This window comes from Haemaphysalis longicornis, unplaced genomic scaffold, assembly GCF_048455015.1.
Source record: "Haemaphysalis longicornis isolate Haplotype H1 unplaced genomic scaffold, Haemaphysalis longicornis Haplotype H1 scaffold_12, whole genome shotgun sequence".
Taxonomy (NCBI): Eukaryota; Metazoa; Arthropoda; class Arachnida; order Ixodida; family Ixodidae; genus Haemaphysalis; species Haemaphysalis longicornis.
Genome location: NW_027526225.1, coordinates 81,940,563 through 81,950,541, shown reverse-complemented (window position 1 = coordinate 81,950,541; position 9,979 = coordinate 81,940,563). Strand labels below are relative to the sequence as shown.

General features: G+C 46.2%; 1 long non-coding RNA gene across 1 annotated transcript; it reads right to left on the bottom strand.

The window, feature by feature from the left end:
• Positions 1–222: 222 nt before the first annotated feature.
• LOC144162871 (uncharacterized) lies at positions 223–9,864 on the bottom strand. Its single transcript, XR_013320786.1, has 3 exons — positions 9,762–9,864; positions 7,229–7,321; positions 223–351 (listed from the first exon to the last, which is right to left on the bottom strand). It is a non-coding gene; the product is annotated as an uncharacterized LOC144162871 (long non-coding RNA).
• Between the last annotated feature and the right edge of the window lie 115 nt (positions 9,865–9,979).

Sequence of the window (9,979 nt, the reverse complement as noted above, 5' to 3'; positions counted from 1 at the left end):
ACATTAAGCCTTATAAATATTTACCTAGTATGTGTGCGAGTTCTGCATCAATTGCTAAAAAAAAAAAAAAATCCCGCAACACATGCTAATGAACTGATCATGAAAAAGTGACGTAGTGAATAGTAAATCTGTCTGCTGAAAACAATTTTTTAATAAAACTACAGATTTGAATATAGATTACATGTTGCAATGTATGGGCATATGAAACAGCAGAAACCAAGTCCCAAAGCTCGAAAATTCTTTATTAAATGCTTTATAACCTCAAATATACATACAATATTTTACATGCCCATCACGGTTTAGGCCAGGAACATCTTGGCTCAAAACTTTCGACAATTTCTCAGTCAGCACCTGCAACACCAAAAGAAACAAATAAACGCTTCCTTTTACAACCACACCGCAAACGTCAAGTGAATCTAAATTCACAATTGATGGTGTATTTTGTCCCATATATGGCTACATTAATATGTACACAAAAGTTAGTTTAGTCTGCTTTTGAACTATTCTAACTGCTTATTCTGAATTTTTTTTCTACGTGACACCAGAGATCCTTTGCTGATGCAGTCTTGTGTCTAAAACCTGCTTTAGTCCCTTCACACCAAATGGTATTTGACTTTTTTGAGAATTTGTACAAGGCCAAATCATGGCTTACACTAGTAGGATTAAAGTTCTGAGCTAGACTGCTTTGATCTCTGATCTCGTTAACAAACTGCACTGCCTTTCCCAATAGCTAAGCAGGTGCTTACAGTGTATCTGACAGAACAGCTGTCACACAATGGCCATACAGGACAACTGGGTCGGTTTATCAGTCAGGAATTATACGAGGGGGCACTAGGCTGAGCCCAACTCATCGCACCACTGCTGCAAAAACAAATTGGAAAAAGATTCTATTTCGGGGGTTGTAGTTGCCGAGGCCACTCTTGGGCTTCATTATGAAGCGTGACACAGTGCTAGGTTCGATCCACGTTAATCCTGACATTTGGGTATCTTAACACGCACTGAAATCTCCACACACGGGTGTTTTCGATTTTTTTCTTTTTGCCTTCACTAAAAAAAAAAAAAAAAGGAAAAGAAAAAGTCCTTGGGCTCAGCTGCACAATGCTTTAGGAACTGCGGCTGCTGCTCAGGCACAAGTTGGAGCCATTACTTGACTAGGCACAAATCCTCAAGAGTTGAAAACTGATTTCAGCGCAAAGCGGCAAAACAGCACTTTATTAAAAACAAGAGAAGTGGGAAAGACCTTATAACAACACGCGCTAAAGAACAACCTTTTTGAATAAACACAGTGTCACTTTGTAAATCGTCAATGCCTGGATAGCATATCCTTCATGCACAAGTATACTTAGTTGCTCCTTTAGACCGACAACGATGGCCAGAAGAAGTCAGGCTGCTGCCTTGCACGCCTTGTACTTGCTGCTTCGCCTTAATATTACCATAAGTTAGGAGCCAAGTATCTGAAATACCCATCTGTTCGATGCTTTGAACGTGCCGTGTAGGTGTTGTCGTGCAGTAATCCTCATTGGACGACGAGAACGAATGCAAATTAAATGACTCGCGAGCGAAAAATGACGTTACCAAAGTTGATCAGTTCACAACTCTGGCACCGCTTTACCATTGAGCCAATGCTGTCGACTTGTTTGTAAACAACCTGTAATTTCTCCGCGCCACGTAACATCATTGATAGTGGTTGCGGACTGAAGTAGCGTAGAAAACCGGGCTAGTTGGTGCAGATTCATATTCGCAGCGCACAAATAACGGGACAAAAAGGAGGATAACAGTGGACAACCAACGAACCAAAACTGAATTTTTGTTCGTTGAGAGACAAACGCTCTCAAGTACTGCTCTCTTCAAGATACGCCAATTCTGCATCTAAAAGTGCTAAAGACGAGCGCTAACACACGAGTCAGACATTTTTTGAATTTTATGTGCTTCCACTATACTTCCCTCACCTTTTGTTCATCGTGCAAGAACAGTACCGTTGTATCATGAAGGAAAAGCGTGCAACCACAATCTTTGCAATGGGTGGGAAGAGGGCCAGAAGGCACTCAGTGAACTGGCCAACATCAAAGCGACCACCATTGAAAGGAATGCAATAAACCACATTTAATCTATAAGGAACAACCTGTTTCTCATGTTTCACACCACAGCTGTTTGCTCGGCCCTTATTACTAATATTCTTTTCGATGGCGGGACAGCTGCAGTTTAACTTAATTTTGGCTGAAAACACCACATTGATGTTATATCTGCTCCCCACTTCTTTCAAGCGGTGAGATACATCGTGCAGGTACGAGATTACAACTATCTCTTCCTTCACAACATCACAAGCAGGAGACAAGTTTTCTTCACCAAATCCAACAACTGAAGACAGGTCGACCCAATGACTCCGTCACCGTAGCCAGCATTTTTGGGTCCAACTAACTGTTCACCAAAGCTAGACTCAATTAGGTGAAAACAAGACTGAAAACAAAACAAGATGGCTGACCTGAGGCAGTTGACAACAATCCCATATTTTGCAATCCTAGAACGTGCTGATGAAGAGTTCAGTAAAGGCTTCTTCGATCGCGGGCTATAGAGCCAACATACATGATTCTGCTCGAATTTTAACAACAGGTCCAAAAACTGGATTGTTCTTTCGTTTAGCGCCTTGGACATAAAGGTCAGCCTAAATGCGTGACGTTTGAATGCTTTTAAAATGTCTACCACTTTTCTTGTAGGGTCATAGTTTCCACAAAGTACTACGTAATCGTCAACATACATGAAAATTTTATTTGCCAAACCCTCCAAGTCACGTTCCAATACACGGTCAACATGAGCCAAGAAAATGTCACTAACAAGGTGAGGAACTTTAGAACGTCTACAGATTCCAGATCTCTGCACAGACACCGTCACACCATCCTACAATAGTTGATGCTAAGTAGAAACGCAGAAGCTCCAAAAAGGATTCCACGGAAATCCCGCAACTTTGCATAAACTTAACCTCGCCGTTGTAGACAGTGATACACTCTTTCACAGAGACCAAAACTTGTTCATGTGGAAGGGAGTAGAAAAGGTTTCCAGCGTCAATGCTGAAAGCAGAGCACCAGCCTGGATTACTGCGCGCGCAGTAACCTCATTTGCGCGCTGTGAAGAGGAAGGGGCTTGCGCAGCGTGCCCTATCCTGGTCCTCTTGCACTGCAACATCTGCTACCTCAAACACGGAGCTGCGCAGTGGACGCCAGGTCGGCACAGAAATTTTGGCACTCCATGGAGCCCTCTGGCCGACTATGCCACTTATGGTCATCTCCCATCCCTGCGACCGCAGCACTTTCTGCGGCACTGACGTTGATGACTGGACAAGCACCTACAAGAGTGCGAGCACTCATAACAGATGGGATGCAACCTTGGGGCTGGCCAACGTAATATTTTACCTCAAGGGCCCAGCCAGACTATTGTTGGTTTGAGACACACGAAGCAGACCTGACAAGCTGGGAAACCTGCAAATTGACATTACGTGAGCTGTTCGGAAAGCTTGTTGGCCACCAACTAGCCGCGAAGGAACTTTCTTCCCATGCCAAAACCTCGATGGAGTCATCCGTCGCCTATATTCAGGATGGTGTTGCTCTGTGTCACAAGATAGATGCCGACACGTCAGAAACTGGCAAAGTAGGCCATGTGCAGAAAGGAATTGCTGATGGCGCTTTCAACCTGCTTGTTTATAAGGACTGCACCAGCACAGACGGCATCATTACAGAGTGCAGACCGTTTAAACATCTTGAAAAGGGCTTCGCAACCTCTGGAAAATGTTTCTTTGGTTATCAACGTAACTAGTTGATGCATTTCTTTTTGTTATTCCCCCCACTGTAATGCCAACAGGCGCTGTGGGTACCAAATAAAGTAAGAAAGAAACAAGCGAAAGCTCACTGTATTGCCCCACAGTTCACTCGACTGCCTAACACGGCTCCCACATCCTATTACGAGTATACCACTCCACTGGAATTTGCCCTTCTTTGTTCGACGACTTAATGAAAATAGTACGCCGTGAGCTGGAGGCTACGGCTATGGCTGGCCTACTAGCCCCGACCCGTGGATGAACGTCACCTTTTACTCCCTAATCCATGCGATATACAGCAAGAGCTCGCAAGCCACACCATTCCACGCATTTGCTCTGTAGCTCACCCGAAAAACGCTTTCACTGTTCCTCGTGTCTTAACTGGTCCCCACCAATATGCCCCACGCCATTTTCAGACACAAAATTCCGAAGAGTGGAGTACTCCTGAAAACAAGCCAATATGCTTCCACTGCTGTCAAAGTGGGCATGTGGCCCGCTACAGCTTTCGACATTGCCACGCTAAGCCTTCGCCTCACCAGAAGACTACCTAATCAATGCAGCTCAAGGAGGTAATACTGCATCTGTGACCTGGACGACAGATCCTCTATTAACCAAGGAGTCTAAGCCCAATTTACTAGACATTACTGTTGATGGTGTTGCAGCCCAGGCTCAAACTGACACAAATGCTCACATCTCTGTAATGAGCTTAACCCTCCGCTGGCATCTCCGCAAAGTTCTGACGCCACCCATGCAAACATTTGTTCGAGTTGCCAATGAGAGCACACCTTCAATTGCCGGAATGCGTACCGCCTGAATATGGATTGCCGACCACGATAGTGTCGTTCTCTTCACCGTCCTTGAAAAATGCCCCCATGACATTATCCTCAACGTCCATTTTTTTTCGAACCGCTCTCACTGACTGTTCTTGCGGGACTTCTCTCTTTTGAATTTTCTTCTGCCAAAAATGCTCAAAAGCACCGTTCTCGTTTCACAGATTATGTCCATTTGCTGTCAAATGCTGTAACATACATGCCCCTGTGATAAAGCCCACCCGTTTCTCACAGTTATTTCTCACCAGATTGTTCGACAAGCCGAGCGGAAGCTACTACAAGCACGTATCCTTGAGTGCCGCCAGAAGCTACGAGCTTTGGAGAAGCAAACCTTCTTTGCACGCCGGCAACTTGAGTATCTTATTCCTGAGGACTTCCCAGATGTGCAGCTGCACACAAACTTCACTGCTAGCATGGCAGAAGGCCGTCATAGAACGTCGCAAGAGAGGAAACTGCAAGCACTCCGGCCGGACGTGCCACAATGCACCCAAGAGGTCATCAACCTATCTCCGTACACACCGAACGAAGAGGAGGCTAAGGTTTTGTCCCGTGGTTTGAATTTTAACACAGAAGCACCCCCGGAGCCAGGAAAGGTGATTTGTGCGGTTGAACGCGCGGTCGGCCAGCGTCCCTCTGAAGTACGGCAAGAAGCGCGCACCCGTGCTATTGGTGTGCTCTCTGGTTTGCGAAGACATTGTGCAAGACTGCATTTATCGGTAGCGGAGAGGCAAGCCATCAGGAGCCTGCGGAATAACAGCAGTATCGCAATCCTTCCTTCTGACAAAGGCAATGCCACGGTCTTGCTAGATAGCAGTGACTACCACACGAAGATGTTGGCCCTTCTCGAAGACCAGCAGACATACGCTCCTCTAGCCCGTGACCCAACTAGCAGGTTACAGTCGAAGCTTCAAGAACTGCTAACCAGGCTTTTCAAGCTAGTCCCTCCGCACCACAAGGGCCTCTACTACAGGTTACTGTGCACGAACGGTTCAGCCCCGGCAATCTACGGTCTGCCTAAAATCCACAAGCCTGGCGTTCCTCTTTAGCCTGTCGTCGACTTCTCGAGGTCACCGCTCTACCGACTATCAGGCTACCTTCACCAAGTGTTGAGCCCTCTAGCCGGTAAGACGCCAACGCACGTCGGAAACTCGTCCTCTTTTGTTTCGAAGCTGAAGGACGTAACTCTAACTGAAGACGACGTCATGGTTTCGTTCGACGTCAAGTCTCTTTTCACTAGTGTCCCAGTGGATCTGGCAGTAGCCATGTGCGAAAAAGCACTAAACGCGGACATTAGTCTTCCCGATCGCACTCCCTTTGACGTCCCCGAGCTCTGTGAGTTGCTTATGTTTTGTCTGAGCAACACCTATTTTTCTTACGGGGGAAGCCCCTATCAGCAGACCCATGGCACGGCGATGGGTGCGTCCATATCAGTTACTACGGCCAATCTAGTTATGGAGGCTTTAGAGGGGAAGGTATTGGCAACCTTCACACCGGCACCAAGGTTTTTCTGCCGCTATGTCGACGACTGTTTTTGTATTTATAAAAATCAAGATGTCCCATGTCTCCTGACAGCCTCAACGCCCAGAATGTGCATATACAGTTCACCGTGGAGTTCGAGCAAGACAACATGCTTCCCTTTTTTGGATGTTCTTGTTCGCCGCGATGCGGGCGCTCTCTCCTTCACACACACGGGTCGTTACCCCAGTTTTGAATCTTGCCACCCTCTCGGCCACAAGACATCCGTTGTGTTGTCCTTGATAAAGCGCGCCGTACGCATCTGCTCAGATGACAGTGTACTGAAACGTGAATTAGGAACGATTCGCCGCAAACTAAGCGCCAATGGCTATCCTAAGCGACTTATTTGCCTGACCAAGTATAAGATACTACAGCCAAGAATGGCCAACAACAGGACATTACGAGCACGCGCAGCCATCCCCTACGTCCCAGGAATAAGCGAAGCATTGTCGCGCGTCTTTTCAAAATACGACATGCGCATTGCCCATGTACCGACCAGCAAGCTCCGCGACGACTGAAAGAGCACCAACGTGATGTAAGAAATCATAATCACATGACGAATGCCATTGCGGAGCACGCGCACAAACATTCCCACAAGATTGACTGGGAGAACACCGCAATTTTAGCTAAGGAAAAGAACACATCATCTTGGCGTCTGCTAGAGTCACTTTTTATCCAATCAACGCCAGCCGCAATGAACCGGACAGATGGGACTTTGCCTCCCGTCTACGCATGCTCTCTACGTCATGTGCTGCCTATGTAATTGACGACGACGGCTTGTCTTACGTAGTGAACAAGGGACCCGTATGTGGTTCTGAAACGTCAATATATTTTTACTCTTGGTCAGTGTTCGCTTTTCTTTTGCAAGTTATTATATGGTCTTCCCTATTACAGACGCGCTGCTTCTGTGAAACGTCACTCTGCCGCACATCATCATTACTGTGGTAGAGAACCAAACCTGCCTTCCCTTTCAGTTTTTCAACTTCAGTTTCACACCTCAAGTCTTTCCCAAGGGGATTTCGCTTGCAATGCTGTGAACTTTCTGCCATGAATGCTAGCACCCCTGCAGATTTACCTCCTGCAGTGCAGGCATCCCATCAATCAAGGCAGTGGCTGCTTCAGACCTCCCACCGGATCATACCGCCGATCTCCCTCGTCTTCTGGATTCCTGCAAGGACATCTTCGACTTAGACAACCATCCACCAACCCAAACTTCTGCAGTCACTCATCATATCAACACCAACGATGCTTCACTAGTGTACAGGTGGCCCTATTGCGTATCACTTGCTGAACGACTCGTCATCCAAAAGGTAAAAAAAAAATGCTCAGTAAGGATACAGTCGAACCATCTTCCAGTCTGTGGCTGTCTCCAGTCATGTTGGTCAGAGAAAAAGATGGGACGTAGTGCTTCTAGATGGATTATGCAAACTTAACTATTATGAAGGAAGGCCTCATACAGTGGGATGTCATTGATACAATTCTGCATAATACATTTTTCTTTTCATTCCAAGCCAAAATCCCTTAGAAATAATGCATTTTCGTGCATTTGATACGATCACATTTTTGCTAAAAATTGGGTAGCACGACCACGAAAGTGAACCTTGACCATTTTTAGAAACCTTACATTTATTCTTCGGTATACTAGCTCAAACCCCATGTCAACAACCCATGACCTGCATGGCAGCGCCAGTCCTGTGACAAAAACACTGCTGCCGGGTGTGGGCGCTCTGTTCAATGAGGATGATATGTGAGGCGAGGCACTGTGCCATCTAGTGAAACATATCATAATCACAGAGTTTCTCAGTTTGATCATAATCGAGGAAGAAAGTTTTAATGCTCTTGGCAGGCGGCGACTTCCCTCCCCAACTTCTCGCCATGCTCTGTGCTTCCCGTTCCGTTCTTTGTTCTCTTTCTGCGCTGTTCCTGTGTTCGGTGGTGTTGCTTATGAGGCCATTTTTGTTCTTGTTCTATTTGACTAGTCTTGTTCTCCTTAGGCTGCCTTGTTGCTGTGCGGGGTGTGCTGCCAGGTTAGTGGCAATGTCGAGGAAATGGAAGGCACTCAGTATAAAAAGAAAAAGTGGAAATTGTACAGAAATTGGAAGAAAACCCGAAGAGGAAATGCGTGGATTTGGCACACAAGCTCGGTTTGCCAGTGTCAACGCTCAACACTATTGCTGGTCAGCAAGAGGAACTTCAAAAGAATCTGCAAGTTTACGGCCCCGATGCGAAACAAGCACAAGGTGCGAAGCATGACCAAATGGAAGACATCCTGCTCACATGGTTGGAGGAAGTTAGAGCGGCAGGATGAACGCCGATAGGTCAGTACTACGCGAAAAAGTTGACAACACTGCGCTCTCCTTGGGCATTGAGGACTCCAAAGCGTCTGGTGGCTGGCTTCACCAATTCAAGGCACAACGTGAAGTGTCATACAGAACAGCGTCCGCCGAAGTGAAAAATACCAGCAGCTTTTTTTTTTTATTTTTACATTTCCGGAGAATTTTCTCCCAGACTTCGAAAAGAAAGTGCAGCACAAATTTACCAGCTACTCCACTGTTGCTCAATAAAATTGAGTTGCTGACGGAGAATGCAGATTTTTCTATTTTTTTTAACAAACTCTTTGGATAATACGATTTTCACATAATGCTTTTTATTTCCCGGTTCCCCTGAAAAACGTATCAACGAGATTTCACTGTACATGATACATAGACAAGATGTGGCAGGCAACTTGTGAAGGGAGGTAACTTCGGGCAACCAAAGCCTGATTAGTCATGCTAATTCCTCCTATATTTCAATATGGTCTAACACCAGCTACTCCACTTCGGCAGAGCCAGTGGGGAACATTTCAACACTACTGTCACTGTGCACTGCAGAACGAACATCCATCCCGCATTTAAAAACCCTGCACACGAAGCTGCATCGCGCAAAGTTGTTCTATGGCCACTGAATGTCCTCGCTGAATGTCAAGGAAGCGTCCTCACCGACGCGCTTTGGCGTCGTCTATCAGCGGATTCGTATGTATACAAGCGTTTACAGCAAGAACGGTAAATATATTACTACGCCCTTCAAGCACATGTCGGCAAAATGCGATTACTTCGCCGCGTTCGCAGGATTGAGCCGCACAGTAGAGAACACAGTCGTAGCATACTAGCAGGAATGAACGCATCGTACGGCTTCTTCCACGTTTCGTCACCCCGTGACTACAGTTTACCTCAACACCAATTTATAACGCACGCCCTTAAAGAGCTTACACTCTAAAAAGCGCTACAACCTTTCTGGTAACCTTGAGTGAATGTAAAAGCGTAGCCACCGCGCACATCACGTCGCAGCTAGCGCCGTCTTCAATGCGAACGCGGTCGTCGACGCGGCTACGTGAACGTGCCGCTGACAGACTCAAGGAAAGTGTATTTGGGGGCTCTAGAACAACGTATTTAAATTTAGCCCATGTTTGCGAATAACAAATGATTCCTTGAGTGCTTTAGTTACATTGTCATTCAGAATGTGCCTAGCCAGTTATGTCCAACATACGGAGAGCGCACGGCGTTTGCAGTACACGGACAGGTATATAATTACCCGTCCCTCTTGACATTAGCCCTTAAAAAATATCTTACCTTTCGTTTATGACGCAAAAAGATGCCGAGGAGAAAGCAGCAGGTTTCGTAATCTACAAGAAATCGATGCTGGCTTGCGCTACTTGCGCTTTGAAACTCGTACACAACAGGCAAGTGGCTTCGGCTTGACATGGCTTGACCAGTGTTGCTTTTGCCTTGCGCAAACTTAATTCAACTAAAATTCTCTGTTACGCGACTTTTATACTCTGTTACCTCCG